This window comes from Arvicanthis niloticus, chromosome 4, assembly GCF_011762505.2.
Source record: "Arvicanthis niloticus isolate mArvNil1 chromosome 4, mArvNil1.pat.X, whole genome shotgun sequence".
In the NCBI taxonomy this organism is placed as follows: Eukaryota; Metazoa; Chordata; class Mammalia; order Rodentia; family Muridae; genus Arvicanthis; species Arvicanthis niloticus.
This window is the reverse complement of record NC_047661.1, coordinates 109,310,870-109,327,505: the sequence shown is the minus strand read 5'-3', so window position 1 is coordinate 109,327,505 and position 16,636 is coordinate 109,310,870. Positions and strand designations below refer to the sequence as shown.

The window sequence follows — 16,636 nt, the reverse complement described above, 5'->3', positions numbered from 1 at the left end:
CCTAGAGTAAACACTGCAGATGGTGAATGGTAATCCAAACTGAATCTCTTCAGAATTCGAATGAGGTTGAAGGATTCTGTGTACATCCCTTCTAAATAGAAAATATATTTCAGTTGTCGCAGGGGTTTACTGTGCTCCATCTGTGTGTGAATAAAGCAAGTTGAAAACTTATGATAAAAATTACTAGATAATAAAATAATTAAGAAAGATCAACAAAAATGTTGGGCTGTCTCCCTAGGGAAAAGTAGTGGTTTTGTCGGAATAGAGAGGATTAGCTAGGGTTTATTGCATAGCCATAACCTATTAGTAGAAATCTGTATAATTAATATCAAGATGAAGATATAAATTCTTAAATGGCACCAATTTACTTTGTTTACAAATTTTAAGGTTTTCATTTGCATGAGCTTCTTAGTGATATAAGAGTGAGATGAATATTGTTACTCTCATAGGCATTGTACCAGTATAACACACTTAGGAATACAAAGCTTAGACCCAGTCCTTCTTTAACTTTTTCAACTGATTTGAGATGGTCAGCCTGTGAGTTAAGGGACTATAACAAATTCATGACTTGGAGTTTATTATAAGGGTGTTCTCTATGTTTTATTTAGAAATAGCTGAGTGGAGTTAACAGGCAACAGTTCAGATTACCTTACATGGATAGCTGGTTTTCAAAACATCAGAAATCCTTAGAATTGACATGACAAACATTTCAGTATTAATGTTCATTTTCATTAGAGACCTGTCTGCTCCGGACAGCTTCCAATGTTAAATTCTAAGAAGAAATTGAGCATCCTTGGAGTTACTCCAGTTGTGGTGAGACAGCCACTAGGCAAGAATTGCCACTTTCCTTCTACAGACAAATTACTGTCCAGAAAAGGACACACTTGCAGAATAGTCGACTGATTATATCTGCCTAGACAGAGTAATCAGCCCTTAATAATTCTGCAGCACTAAGGTCTGTCAGATGATCCTGGGCCAGAAGGCAGAAGAACAGATGCTCCAACGTTTTGAAGTAGAGCGAGTGTCCAGGTGTTCAGAGGTCTCTATAAATTGGCTAAGTTTTAGAAGCTATGCTTTGTGCTTCCCACAATTATAGTCAACTCAGTCATTCTGGATTTCTGATAGGGTTGAAAACTTATAGCTATTTACTTTGAGAGAAAAAGATCTGAGTGTATGGTCATCAGCTGACATTCATCCTAAAGCCAAGGAAAAAGCCAGGTTCAGAACTAAGTGTTTTAGTTAGGATAGATGACAGAGGTGCTGGTTAGTCAACAAAAGGATGGACTGGGTATTAGGACTATCTTGTACCTCACTGGTACAAATAGGCATAATTATGCTCTAATTGTATATTGAGAGAAAAGTTTCCTTTTAACAGGAAGGGTGATGTGTAGGAGGAGCTAAGGTGGGAGGAGTACTAAGAGGAAGAAAAGGAGTAAGAAGAGGAGAAGAAGAAGGAGAGGAGAAGCTAGGTGATGAAAGAGAGATAGAGGGGGGAGACAGGGAAACAGATGTTCATGTATCTCCACCAGTCAAAGATAGTTGATATATCTAGGTTGGGTAGTGGGTTACACCTCTGATTGAACAATACCAAACTTATAAAGCCTATGATTAACATTTCTTAAAAAAATGTATAAATGCAAAAAGGAAAAGGGGGCATGGGATAGGGGTTTTCTAAGGGGGGGGAATGGGGAAACGGGATGGTATCTAAAGTGTAAATGAAAGATCTAATAAAAAAAAAGAAAAAAAAAGAAAAAAAAAGAAAAAAAAAGAAAAAAAAAGAAAAAAAAAGAAAAAAAAAGGAAAAAAAAAAGAAAGATCAACAAAGTAAAAGGGAATTTTAAAATATCTTTGTGTGTGTGTGTGTGCGCGCGCTCGCTCACACGCTATGTGTTTCTATATATTTATGGATTCTATGGTGAACGTTTAGAGGCCAGAGAATAACTTCAAGAGTCAGTCCTCACTTTCCATGTTGGTTGAGACAGGGTCTCTCCTTAGTTGCCACTGTGTATAACAGCTAGCTGACTCAAGATATTTCAGGGGGTCTCCTGTCTCTGTCTTCCATCCTATTGTAGGAGTGCTGCAATTCTAAATACATCATACCACCAGGTCAGTCTTTATGTGAGTTGTGGGATACAAACACAGATTGTCACTTTTATGTAGCAAGCACTACCCACTGAGTAATCTCCACAGCCCTGAAAGAAGAAGTTATTACAGTCTATGAAAACACTTTTTCCTGTTCCAAGCATAGATACTGCACTGATTTGTGCTAATATCTACTTCTACTTTGGAAATCTAACAGAAGCCACCTCACTAAAGGGTATGTCTATTGCTTGAAATACTTTAGAGTAAGAATGAAGAAAATTTTCTTCTGGTGGGTTAGGCACTATGTGCAGAGAAGCATGCACTCAGTGATGTGTTGGTCATTGGAATGTATTCCATTTTTATTTGTATCCGATCTATTGGAAGATATTGTTAATGGATTAGCTTGATCATATTGCCTAACTTCTATGTAATATTTCCATTATTTATCTGTTTATTCTTAATTTCTTTGATAGGATTTATATTACCTTGTTAGAATATAGACTTCATATAGGACAATTTTCATGTTCACTTACCACCTCATCCCAAATGGTCCAGAAACAAACACTAAAAGCTGGTAGGTCTTTATTGATGGCTCTTCATTCAAAGAAAGGGTCATTTCTTTCCAAAACCACCTCATGGACCTTAAACAGTATTTTGGATGCAGAGGTCAACAGTCTATTGTTTGGTGAAAAAATGAATATATATTATAAATTTTTTGTCACTATTAAAGTTAGTGGAATTTTGATGACAGGAAAATAAACTGAAATGAGAAATATTCTCTAGAAATGAATCAATACATTCTCACTTGACTATAAAGGACTGTATTCTTTTAGAACATAAGGTACTATATAGATCAGGATATGGCAATTTTCAAACAAGGGAAGAAAACATGGCTAGCAACAACCTGCTCAGCCATCTGTTTTTCAGAAAAGGTCTTAGTAGATATCTTGGTGGGTAGCCATGCAAGTAATTTTTGAAGAATATTTTGCCTGAGAGGAAGAAGAAGACACATGGTGCAGCACTTGATATGGGAGGATATTGTCTATGGGGACAGCAGCTGCTCAAAAGGCCTGTTAACAACAGGTGGGGGACATTTGGAGAAAACAAAACAGAAAAAGTGGCTTGGACTTTTATCACCATTGTATTTGGAAGCCACTGGAAAGTTTCAAGGTTGTGAACAGTGTTCAAACATGTCAAGTAATGTCTACTAAATAAGTGCTTTTTTTGTTATCCAAGTATCTGTCTGTAAATGTATTTGAAAACAAGACCAGAAATAGCACAGACATGTGCACATGTGCATGTATGCACAAAGAGGAGGGAGGAGAGGGCAGGGCACTTTCAGCAGGCACCATTGGCAGTGCTCCACCACAGGTTTCCCTTCCATATATGTTTCTGCAGCAGTGATCATGAGCTGTTACTCAAACTGAACAATCCTTTTTCCCATGATGGCTGAGCACGGTGAGGGAATTGACATGGAAGGGAACTGAGTGACTCCAGTGACTCACAAATTTAACCCAAACATTTATTGCAGGCAAATTTTTCAGCTGTCTTGCTTTTGCTTTCTCTCTGGGTCAATTTGCAGTTACTGTTTTAAAATGCTAGCCACCCATTATCCCACCATTACTCAGTATTTTATCTAAATCTTTCTAGGAAGTTGGCGTGTGAACAACGTGATATATGGAGGAAATTTCATGTTTTCTTTTATTGAGCTTACCATTTCCTAGTCTTTTGTTAATGGCCCTAGTGCTGTTTATTTTGACGTTAATTCCACTGTTCCAGGAAGGGCTGTCTGGAACAAGGAATGAGTCACATACTCTGGTGACTTCTTGTGAACCATCTCCTAATGAATAAAGGAGCCAATTACTGGGCAAGTAGTTGGGACTTCCAGGTTGGATAGGGGAAGGGAGTAGGCAGGAGAGAGATAAGCCCTTTTGGATGGGGATAGCATGAGGACAAGATGTGGCTACTAATGTCTCCCGGTTTCTATGGCGGATCTGCCAGGATTCACCACCAGAGGATTTAGATTTGACATGGCTTACAAGATTAGGATTCTAGTTGTTTCTGATGATTGAGTTACCACTGTTTCTGAACTAAGTTTGTGTGGTGTTTTTCTTCACAAGGAGGCTCAACTGGGTTCCAGAGAGAAAGGTAAGGCCGCAAAGCATGGTGTGGTTTGCCTGATGTGCACCACAAAAGGCTGTGGGAGTTTTGAAACATGGGACTGGCATGGTAGTCACCCACTAGTGGGAACTTAGCTAGCTGGCTGAAAAGATTTTGAAGCTCTGAGACAGAGAGTCTCCACAAGATAAGAACAGGCCAGCCATTGCCTGCCAGTGTATGACGGCCAGCCCACTGGGGCAGAGAGAGTAGCTGGGTTTAGCACAGGATGGTGTTGATATTTTAATCTTTCCCTCAACACAAGTCAGTCCACAGAAGTAACTATACAGAGAGAGCATTGGTCCACTTTTACCTGAAGTCACCTTACCTGTGTTATAGCTTACCTCCAATATCACTAAATACACTTATCTGTGACACTTACACCATGTGGTGTGTAAGACACCACCATTATTTCTGGTCTATGTCGTCCCTTGATTTTTCTCTTGTCACATTTAAAGCAAAAACATTTTTAAAATTCTAGTTTAAAATCTACTTGTCTAACTTTATAGCAACAAGGCATAGGATGCTGCTACTCATTAAAGCCTCAGAGATCTGATGATTCCTTTGAAATTCTGCTTCTTATCAGTCCAAAAATTTCTTTCTTTCTCCAGTAGGAATGGATTTACTTTTCCCGAGTTTACTCTCAAAACCCAAAATTTCTTTTGTCTCCAAGTGATAATTGTGTTAGTGTGATCACTGTGAAAAAGTTTGTCTGTGTCTGAGATTGTTGTTTCAAGGTAATTTTGGTAGAGTTGAGAACGGGCATCAGAAGCAAGGTATGAATGAAAGAATTCAGGCATTCAGAACAGAGTGTTACACTATCATACATTGGTAAATTTATACAGTCTTCAAAAGTGTTTAGTTATCTAATTTTCCTTATGGTCTGCCTTTAAATAAGAAGTGAAGTTATATTTTATTGCCTCTTTTTTTCAATTAATCAGTTTATTTATTAATTAGTTCAGTTTACATCCCAGTCACAGCCCCATCTTCTCCTCCAAGTCTATATCAAATCTTAAGTGAGCTAATACAGACCTCCAAAAGATCCATCCTTGTTTGCCTGATGTAACAGGGCCAAAACCATGAAATCCTCATCTCATGTAATCACTCTTGAGACAGCAAAGGTCATTTTCTCTCGGTTCTGTGTTTTGCTGATCAGACATGCTGGTTTACAGATGAACACCACTAGAGGAGTAAACAGACTCTGGCTTACAGGCTCAGCTTTTTTTTCTGACTCGCATTGTTTGCATGGGTGGCAGCAGCCAAAGAACAAATTTCAGAAACAATGTATGTAACTAACCGTCTTTTCCGCTTAACCCTGGTCAAGCAGCAGGAAAGCAATTAAAGAATAATGCAAAACGAATAACCACTGTGTGGACTCAACTGTGTGTTCCATATGTCGAAGACTTGTGCTGTATTTGGAGGTAAGGCTAACAGGAAATTGTTACAAGGAAATTGTTACAGTTAAATGATATCAGGGTCCCAATCCAATGGTTATATTGTCTCATAGGAGGAAATGAGGCATCACTACACACACACAGAGAGAGAGAGAGAGAGAGAGAGAGAGAGAGAGAGAGAGAGAGAGAGAGAGAGAGAGAGAGAGAGAGAGAAGAGGCTGCTGGCTGCTAGGATCCAGTAAGGCAGACTGTGGGAACTTTATCAGGCTCTGTAGTCTCCTAGACTATGGAAACTATGAATCTTCTGTTTCAGTGACTTGTCCTGTGGCATTTTGTTATAGTTGACTAAATTGACTAATGTATTGCTCTTGGGAAGTCAAAGGAAAAAGACTTAGATAGTCTGTGAGTGAAGAAAGTGTCTGTAGCTAAAGCAATACTTGGGGTTTGACAAGGAGCCCTTTCTTCTCCCCCTGTAAGATGTACACTAACTGTATCTTATGAATAAGAAGCCTATTAAATTTTTCATCACAGAACATTTTTTTCTGCAATAATCATGATCATCTAGGACAAACTGTGACATACTGCCATTGTGGTGGAGAAAGCTGTTAGATGTCACAGTGTCTCTCTGCCTGTTCATAGGCGGGCTAACAACTTTCCATGTTAAAGATCTATCATTGCCCAATGCTTACTTTCATATTTGCTTTGGTTTTGGACATTGGAATCTTGATCTGTTATTGCACTATCAGATGATATCTTTTACTGTTTTGCTTTACTGCCTGGACAGTTTTGTTTTGTTAATTTTCCTTTGACGAGAACCTAGTGCTTAGTTACACTGTAATGAGGGTAAGCCGGTGTCCTTATCTCTAGCTAGAATTTAAGAATAAATGCTCTGATATTCCTCATAAGTTATTTGTCATAAGATATTTGATACACTAATTACTCCATAGTCATCATTGTCTATAGCAAGGTAAGGACCACTATGTACGTTTACTAGGTGTATCATTTGCATAAAGCAAACCTTACTATTTGATTTTCTCCATTTACTATGGAGGGCCATGGATAGAAAACAAGATGAAGGAATCTTAGTGATGGAGCTTAAATTCTTAATATACTTATATTCCAATCCTGGGAATATTTAATAATTGTATAAATTATAATTTCATATAAAAAATGCTTAATTAATTAATTAATCAATCAAGACAGGGTTTCTCTATGTAGCCTTGCCTGTCATAGAATGCTCTATGCAAACAAGGCTCCCTTTAAAATCACTGCCTATTTCTGCCTCTTGAGTGCTGGAGACAAAGGCAGGCACTCGACTTAGAAATAATGTCTTTTAAAATAGATTAACTCCTTGTTTCTTCCTGAGTAATGGCATTTTCTCGTTTGACTGATTGAATATTGGCACACATTTTTATTAATATGTTAGTGAAATTTCTATTTTTTTTTACCCATAAGAGTCTAGTTTTGAAATATGTTAGTCAAAATACTGAGTAGAAAATTCACTACACCCCAGGGTTGTGGTTAAAAAAAATCTCCAGTGTGGCTAGGAAGAGCCAAATATCCTACTTTAAAAACCAATGTGTAAGTGAAGCCAGTCATATTCCCACTGAGCTTGCTAAGGGCTAAAAAGTGTATACATACCCTGACAACAGTGACACAGAAAACTGGAGAGGGACAGGGAATCTTGAGCCTTTTAATATAGATTGGCTGAATGCGTTGCCAGCTACGGTAACTAACATTCATATTTTGGTGGGTCAGTGCAATAAATATTATTATTCATCTGTGTAATTGAACAGTGTGGTTCTGGGCTTGGGCTGACTTCCTTTAATTTGTAACTTTGCCATTAGTAACACACAACTAAACTTGAGAGCTACTTGCACCTCTGTTCCATCAGCAACTAACGGGAAGCATGGATGGGTATCTGCAAGGATTTCACGAGCTGTGTGGCTACCATAACAAGGTGCCACAGACTTGGTTACTTAAATAACAAAACTTCATTTCCTTCAAGTTCTGAAGGTTGGAGTCCTAACAACAAGGCGTGGGCAGGTTTGGTTTCACCTGAGCCCTCTCTGCTTAGCTTGCAAGTGACGTCTTTTCAACCAAATCTTCACACGCTCTTTTCCTTTATGTCTACACATCACTGGTGTCTTACTCTATTTTCAATATTTTTTGACACCAGTTATATTGGATTAGGGCCCACCCCAAAAGTCTCCTCTTAACATGATCAGCACTTAAGCCTTAGAATTTGAGGGGGTAGAATCCAACCCAGTTTCAAAAGCCAGAAGCTAATTAATGCGGTCTCTGGTAGAATTCCACTGACATGTGAAGTGATCTATGAAACTTATTTGCTAGGCAACACACACACACACACACACACACACACACACACACACAAAACAATGCAAAGAGATGAGTTTGACTTGCTAGCAGTCTCTCCGTAACAGTCAGCAAATATTCAACTCACTTATCTTTTTTTTTTTGTTTGTTTCGTTTAATTTCCTTTTTGAGACAGGATTTCTCTGTGTAACACCTATACTAGAACTTGCTTTGTAGACCAGGCTGGCCTCAAACTCACAGAGATCTGCCTGCTTCTACCTCCTGAGTCCTGGAATTAGTTATCCACATTCTTTCCCATGTTCAGTTTGGACAGCAATGCCCATAGAGAGCAATGCCCATACAGAAAAGGTTGAAGATCTCCTAAATAAATACATAGACTTTAAACCACTTTAACAATTATGTAAACAGAAATAAACATTTTATTCTTTTAAGTTAACATAGTTTTTCCATTTTCCTATTATAATAGTTTATCTACCGTGACTAATACAATAAGGGATTTACAAGACCTTTGATTATTATGTGCTTAGAAATTTCATTCTTTCCTAGAGACTAAAAGAAGGATAATGCATTCTTCCTTCAAGATGGCTGCAAGTGGTTTCAGATAGTTTACCTTAATCTGAGAAAAGAGCAGAGAGGAGGCCACAAAAGAATAAAGCTATCTTATAGACGACTTCCCAATGTGCTGTTTCTTCCGCTTCTGCTTCCATTTCCTCTTCCTCTGCTTCTTCTTCAGAATAACATTTTATTGGATTTTTTTTTAATTTACATTTCAAATGCTATCTCCTTTTCAGGTCTCCCCTCTGGAAACCCCTATCCCATCCCCTCCCCCTGCTTCCATGAGGGTGCTCCCCCACCCACCCACCCACTCCCACCTCACCAACCTGGCATTCCTCTATACTGGGGCATCCAGCCTTCACAGGACCAAGGGAATCTCCTCCCATTGATGCCAGATAAGGCCATTCTCTGTTACATATGCAGCTGGAGCCATGGGTCACCTCTATCTGTACTCTTTGGTTGGTGGTTTAGTCCCTGAGATCTCTGGAGGGTCTGGTTGGTTGATATTATTGTTCTTCTTATGGGGTAGCAAACCCCTTCAGCTCCTTCAGTCCTTTCGCTAACTCCTTTATTGGGGTTCCCATGCTCAGCCTAATGGTTGGCTGTGTGCATCCGCATCTGTATTTGTCAGGCTCTGGCAGAGCCTCTCAGGAGACAACTATACGAGGCTCCTGTCAGCAAGCACTTCTTGGCATGAGCAATAGTGTCTGGGTTTGGTGTTTGTATATGGGATGGATCTCCATGTGGGGCAGTCTATGGATGGCCTTTCCTTTCCTTCAGTCTCTGCTCCACACTTTGTCCCTGTATTTCCTTTAGACACAATTCTGGGTTAAAAATTTGGAGATGAGTTGGTGGCCCCATCCCTCAACTGAAGGGCTTACCTAACCTCTGGATATGGTTTCTCCAGGTTCTTCCTCTCCTTTGTTGGGTATTTCAGCTAATGACCTCCCCATTGGGTCCTGGGAGTCTCTTTCTTTCCTGGCATCTGGGACTTTCTGGTGGCTACCCCCAGTTACCCATCCCCCATTACTACACACCTCTTGTTTAATTTTCTGACCCTCTTTATATCATCCTCATCTTCTCCCATACCTGATCCTACCCCCTTTTTTTCCTCTTCCCCCTCTTCTCTTCCTCCCAAGTCCCTCCTACCCTCTACCTCCTGTGAGTATTTTGTTCCCCCTTCTAAGAAGGAATGAACTATCCACACTTTGGTCTTCCTTCTTCTTAAACTTCATATGGTCTGTGAGTTGTGTCATGGGTATTCCAAGATTTTTGCCTAATATCCACTTACTAGTGAGTACATACCATGTGTGCTCTTTTGTGACTGGGTTACTTTATTCAGAATAATATTTTCTAGTTGCATCCATTTGCCTGCGAATTTGGCTGTGAATTTGGTGTGACTCTAACCAAGCAAGTGAAAGATCTGCATGACAAGAAGTTCAACTCTCTGAAGAAAGAAATCAGAGAAGATTTTAGAAGATCTAAAGATCTCCCATGCTCATGGATTGGCAAGATTAATATAGTAAAAATGGCCATCTTGCCAAAAGCAATCTACATATTCAATGCAATTCCCATCAAAATTCCAACTCAATTCTTCATAGAGATAGAAAGAGCAATTTTCAAATTCATTTGGAATAACAAAAAACCCAGGATAGCGAAAACTATTCTCAACAATAAAAGAACTTCTGGGAGAATCACCATTCCTGACCTCAAGCTGTATTACAGAGCAATAGTGATAAAAACTGCACAGTATTGGTACAGGGACAGGCAGGTAGATCAATAGAATAAGATTGAAGACTCAGGAATGAACCCACACACCTATGGTCACTTGATCTTTGATAAAGGAGCTAAAACCCTCCAGTAGAAAAAAGACAGTATTTTCAACAAATGGTGCTGGTTCAACTGGCATTTAGCATGGAGAAGAATGAAAATTGATCCATTCTTATCTCCTCATACAGAGCTCAAGTCCAAGTAGATCAAGGACCCCCACATAAAACAAGATACATTGAAACTAATAGAAGAGAAAGTGGGGAAGAGCCTTGAACATATGGGCATAGTGGAAAATTTCCTGAACAGAACACCAATGGCTTATGCTCTAAGATCAACAATAGACAAATGAAACCTCATAAAATTGCAAAGCTTCTGTAATGCAAAGGACACTGTCAATAGGACAAAACACCAACTAACAAATTGGGAAAAGATCATTACCAATCCCAATGTGCTTCCTAACACAGAGAACTAATTGAAAGCAGTAACCTAATGCAGTAGACACTCCCAGGAATTAATGAGGGTGACACTTTCAAGGACTCCTAGCTACAGGCTTTGTAGCCCCCATCACTATTGATCTCTTAGTGTTTAGAATCTAGAGAGAGTTCAGTTTTAAATATTTTGAAAGCATGTATCTCTAGATATTTCTGTTCCCTTTTGTTCATGTGAACCAACTATTCATTTTTTCCTAGTTCAATTTCCTTAGCATTATCAGTAAAGACATTAAGTAAAAGATTCGACATACTACCTTCCCACCTATTATTTCTTGAACTGAACATTCAAGTTTATTATCCAAGCAAGAGGTGGTTTTTGTCACTACAGAATTTGAATTTCCTGTCTTTCAAGCTTTGCCACTGTTTTCAATTTTCTTATCATCTAATTAGATATTATCTTTAATTTTAGTACCAACATGTTCTTCCTTGAAGATTAGAATGGACTAGAGAATTCTACTTTTTCTAATACTGTAGAATCCTTTTTATAGCCATACATAAATGCTATATAGGTTCTGAGAAATATTATTCTGATTATGTCCAAGATAAATTAAAATCTGTTTTGGTCATCCTATGATTGTCTGTTTCACTGTGGAGTAAAGTATTTATGGGCAAAAGTCTTCTCTCCCCCTTTTTGATTTTAAGTAAAGAGGAGACTCAAGAATATTAATTGAGAAAATTAAGAATTGTTTTAGAAAATGGAGACTTAGTTCTGTTCTTGTAGTACTATGATTTTATATGAGGAATCTGAAATAGTAAATATTTTAACAAGTTAATGGTTAGCATATAGGTTTCTGGAGTCAGCTAAATACTGTGATGGTCAAATTTAACAGTTGTTAAATATTTGATTATTTATTGATTTCTGAAGCAGTGAACTTCACCATTCTGCCTGAAAATACAGAGGTATTCCATTTTTAAATGCAAAAAAAACCCAAATTCAATTGTGAAACTATATGAGAAATGTTTGTTTTTAGGAGCTTTACACACACACACACACACACACACACACACACACACACACACACACACATATATATATATATATATATATATATATCTGAAATACATGACTGGATATACTCAAAAAATCATTATCATATTCAGTACTAAACATATAAATCACTTGTAAAAACTATCTTGTGTATATTTGTAAAATTTTTGCATCTGTCTTGTTGCATTCAAACCATGCTTATTTATAGATTAATCCATTTTATTCTATCAACAATTTATACCGTTTATTATTGAGTAGAAATCCCTTCTACAGTTCTTCCAAAGTATACCCCTCTACCTGTTAATTTTTAAAAAAAAAATTATTTTAGTTTTTACACATTCAAGTAATGCTACTGCTATGTACAAGCCTTGTAGATGTGCTTTTATTTCCCATGGAGAATCCTGAGCAGTGGAAAGGATAGATTTTAGGGCGTGCGTATGGCTGATGTAGAAATGCCTGAATTACCAACATGGTAAGTAACATTAACTACATCCACCAGCATTGTTTGAGAGCTCAGCCTCCTTCATTTCATTGCCAATACTTGGTAGTATCCGTTTCTATTCACTGTGGTTTTATAACCAATGAACTCGAGCATCTTTCCATGGTTTTATTTCCATTTTTGTCTTGTTTGGTTGATGTGTCCGTTTCAATATCTTCTGGCTTTTATTACATTTTAAAATTGTATATTCCAGATACAAATCAACATACCATATACAAATATATTTTGCCAAGGTCTGACTCTTTCTTTCAGTTTTCTTTAATATCTCTTTAAAAGAAGTTTAAAAATTTTTTCAAGGTCAGAAATTTCAACTTTTTTCCCTTAAATGTGCCTCTGTGTTTTAAGTAGGGAAATCCCATCTAACTCACAGTCATAACAGTTTGTTCCTGTGTCTTTCTCTAGATTTGTAGTTTAAGTTTTATGCTTAGGTCTATCTGAGTTAATTATTGTAGATGGAAGGGGATAGAGACAGTTTTGTCTTGGTTTGGTTTGCATGCGGATATCCAATAATCACAATAAAAATTCTTGAAAAAAATTATCCCCTCTCCTCTGTATTTTCCATGAATTATTTGCCAAAATCAGTCATGGATTTTTACCTCACTGTTTTCTGTCCATATTTCTGTCCTCACATCATTGCTTTAATTATTACAGTTTAACAATAATACTTAATGTCGGGTAGCATCAGTTTTCTCCTTCTCCTCCTTTCAGTTTTGTTTTGGATTTACTAAGTCATGTACATTCATTTCCTTTTCCATTTATAGATTCCTATTAAAAATGTCTACTGGAATTCTGAATAGCGGTGAGTTGAATTTATTTGGTAGCTAAGGAGACTTGAGCTTAACATATTTATTTATAGTTTTATGCTTTATTTAATTTTTCCCATAAATTTTTTGTAGTTACAGTGTAAGGGTCTTTCATGGGTTTTAAAAATCTATTTATTATGTATGATTTTAAAAATTAAGTGTATGAGAGATGCATAACTAAGTTTGATATCTTTTTAAAAATTTCTTCAGCTTTAGTAAATACAGTTGCTAATTCCAGAGGCTACTTTCCACATTCTGATATATTTTTCCACATGAACAATCATTTTGTGGATGATTATGTTTCAGTTTGGATCTATGATATTTTACCCATTATAGTATCTAGAATACCAGTATACTGAATAAGAAGGGGTGAGTGCTGACTGAGGAAGACAACCTATCTCTGTACACACACACACACACACACACACACACACACACACACACACACACACACATCTAAAGAATAACAAAAGAAAACAAAATGGATTCTCTGCATCAGAGTCTTGCTATGTAGCTTAGAATGGCTTTGAACTCCCAATCCTGCTTCATCTTCTCAAGTGTGAGAGTTGGGTTGTAGGCATGAACTACTAGTACCAACCAAATTTCTTTCATTCCTTCTTTCTCACTTTGCCCTGCCAACTTTCCCTCCTTTTTCCATCTTTCCCCTCCTCTCCCCTATTTACCTCTATCTCTCTCTGTGTCTCTGTGTCTTTGCCTCTTTCTGTGTCTCTGTCTCTCTGCCTCTCTCTGTATCTTTATCTTTGAATGTGTCTCTGTCTCTGTCTCTGTCTCTCTCTCTCTGTCTCTCTCTCTCTGTCTCTCTCTCTGTCTCTCTGTCTCTCTCTGTCTCTCTGTCTCTCTGTCTCTCTGTCTCTCTGTCTCTCTGTCTCTCTGTCTCTCTGTCTCTCTGTCTTTCTCTCTCTCTCTCTCTCTCTCTCTCTCTCTATATAGATATATATATATATATATATATATATATATATATATATATATCATTCTTTCAAAGGTCTCAGGACGTTACTCTGGCTGGCCTGTAATTTGTTATGTAGACCAGATTGGTATCAAACTCAAGGACACTCACCCGCTTCAGTCTCTCAAGTACTGGTGTTTCTTCTTTGCTAAACATTAGGAGTTTGTATATTTCTTTCTTTTTATTTATGTATTTACACTCCAGATTTTATTCACCCTTTCCCTGTCATCTACCCTCTGATTGTTCCACATTCTACACCTCCAACCCACCAGCTGTCTCTACGAGGCTGTCCCTACCCCTAACCCCCTACCCAACCTGACCTCTAAATTCCCTGGGTCCTTGAGGCCCTTGAAGGTTCTTCCAGAATCCTGTGTTCCAAGGTGTCTCTCTCTCTCTCTCTCTCTCTCTCTCTCTCTCTCTCTCTCTCTCTCTCTCCCTCCCTCCCTCCCTCCCTCCCTCCCTCTCTCTCTCCCCCTCCCTCTCCTGCCTCTTTCTCTATCATGCATGAATGTGATTGATACATATGCCCAGCATTCTGCTCTCTCTCTTTCTACCTTACTCTTTTGAGTCGGTCCTAACTGAATCTGGAGTTATGCTGGTAACCAGAAAACCTCAGCAATCCTCCTGTCTCTAAGTCTCACGGCACTGGATTACAGACATAAGAGTACATCCAACTTCTTAACACGGTGCTGGGAATTTGAACTCATGCTCCTGTGTGGACAGCAAGTGCTCTTGGCCACTGACATCATCTCAGTCACCCTGTTTTTTAATTATTTTATGCCATCATTCCTGAGAGTAGTAAATTGTGTTTTCTATCCTTTCCTCGTAACCAGTCTGTTGTGTATAAATTTTATTGATTTTTTTTTTCAATCAGAGATCCTGTTCTGGTTTCATTGATTCTATTATGTTTTCTAAGAATTAGTTTTAAATGTAAAAATTATTGTAACTGACAAATGTGATTTAAGTAAGATATTGTAAAAGAACCTGATACTCTGTGGAAAAAGACAGAATTTGACATTTGAGAACAGTAATTAAACAAAAGAAAATCATTACATGCTTAGACTCTTACACTAATTGCATAGGTATAATTATGCAGTATTGTCATTCAAATGTAATTTGCCTTAACATACTTCAGTTTCTTTTGAACATCAAATAACATAATGCAACTTTTCAAAGTGGATGCCACCCAGTTACTTCTCTCATATTAACGCATATTATGTGGGGAAAGGGATGGAATCTTTAATTAATAACAAGGACTGGGCTCAATGGAGGTGGGCATGTTTCTACGTATTAGAGTTTCCCATATTTTGAAATACTGCAGGCTCCTTCTTCAATCTTAACGAAAATATGAAGCCCATCACTTCCGTTGTTTATTTGACTCTGGGGATGTTCTCTTCATGGACCAGTGAGAAAGGCAAGAAGTGAAGAAAATACATTTTGGAGCAAATCCCAGGCTCTAAAATATTAGCAAGGAGAGAGAAGTACAAAGTCAAGTAAACTTTTAAACCTTCTCTGAAATGAGGGAGCTAAAGCATCTGTGGTTCAGGTTCTTGTAGAACAGGATGGGAAAGGTTCTCATCCCATAGGCTGCTACTCCCATCATATGATGATGGCCTTCATCTGCAGGAGATTTTCAGTGTCTTGGCTTCCATTTGTCCATTGCTGGTCTTGATGCTGTATGAGAAGGGTCTTGTTCAAAAGTTCTTTCCTGAGATTATAAGTTGAAACATATTCTCTATTTTCTCCTTTTTCAGATTCAGGATTTTATGTTGAGGTCCTTGATCTATTTGATTTGAGTTTTGTCCAGAGGGAGAGATGAGGATTGAGTTTTGTTCTTCAACCTGTAGCTTTTCAGTTTGACCAGAACCATTTGTTGAAGATCAGTTTTGGCTGCTTTGTTAGAAATCAGCTGTGGGTATCTAAGCTTTTAGTTGGGTCCATGCTTCTTATTTTTCTTTTTTAAAAATAACTTTATTAATTCTTTGACCATCTTCACTACCACTCCCCCTCAAAATCCTACAATATTCACCACTTCCTTCATATCCATCCAACTTTTTGTCCTTTCAAAAATGGACTCCAATTTGAGCTGCCCACATATTTTTACATTTGGATCCATCCAGCAGAGTGTACTTGACAAACTAAGAGTCACACCTTTGGAGAAAATCAACTCTTGTTCCTCAAGAAGCCAATGTGCTTCTGTGTCTTTTTATTTAAGGATGGAGACTCTTGAACTTCTCTGTGTTACACTGTTGACTAGACTTTATCTTATGCAAGGAACCATGGGTGCTATGACTTCATAAGCACAGTGTTCTCCTCATGTCCAGAAAACACTATTTCAGTCCTTCTCTACCTCTGGATTTTACAATTTTTCTATACCTACCTCCTCCACAGTTTCTGAGCCTTGGGGAAGAGTTGTGATATAGATGACCCATATGTGATTGAACAAACTGTTCCGCTGACATTTACCCTTGGCACTTTGAGCCATCTACCACACAGAGAAACTTCTTTAAAAGGAATGAGAGCTGAATTAATGTGTGGAAAGAGAAATATCCATTAGAGGGTGATTAATGTTATGCTGTATTAGTAGAAT

At 37.9% G+C, this 16,636-nt stretch overlaps 1 long non-coding RNA gene across 1 annotated transcript in view; it reads left to right on the top strand.

The window, feature by feature from the left end:
- The first annotated feature begins 4,077 nt into the window (after nucleotides 1-4,077).
- LOC143441918 (uncharacterized) overlaps nucleotides 4,078-16,636 on the top strand; it is a 28,865-nt gene continuing 16,306 nt past the window's right edge. Inside the window, exons 1-2 of the long non-coding RNA XR_013109670.1 lie at nucleotides 4,078-4,230; nucleotides 5,567-5,660. This is a non-coding gene — a long non-coding RNA (uncharacterized LOC143441918). The remainder of the gene's footprint in view (nucleotides 4,231-5,566; nucleotides 5,661-16,636) is intronic.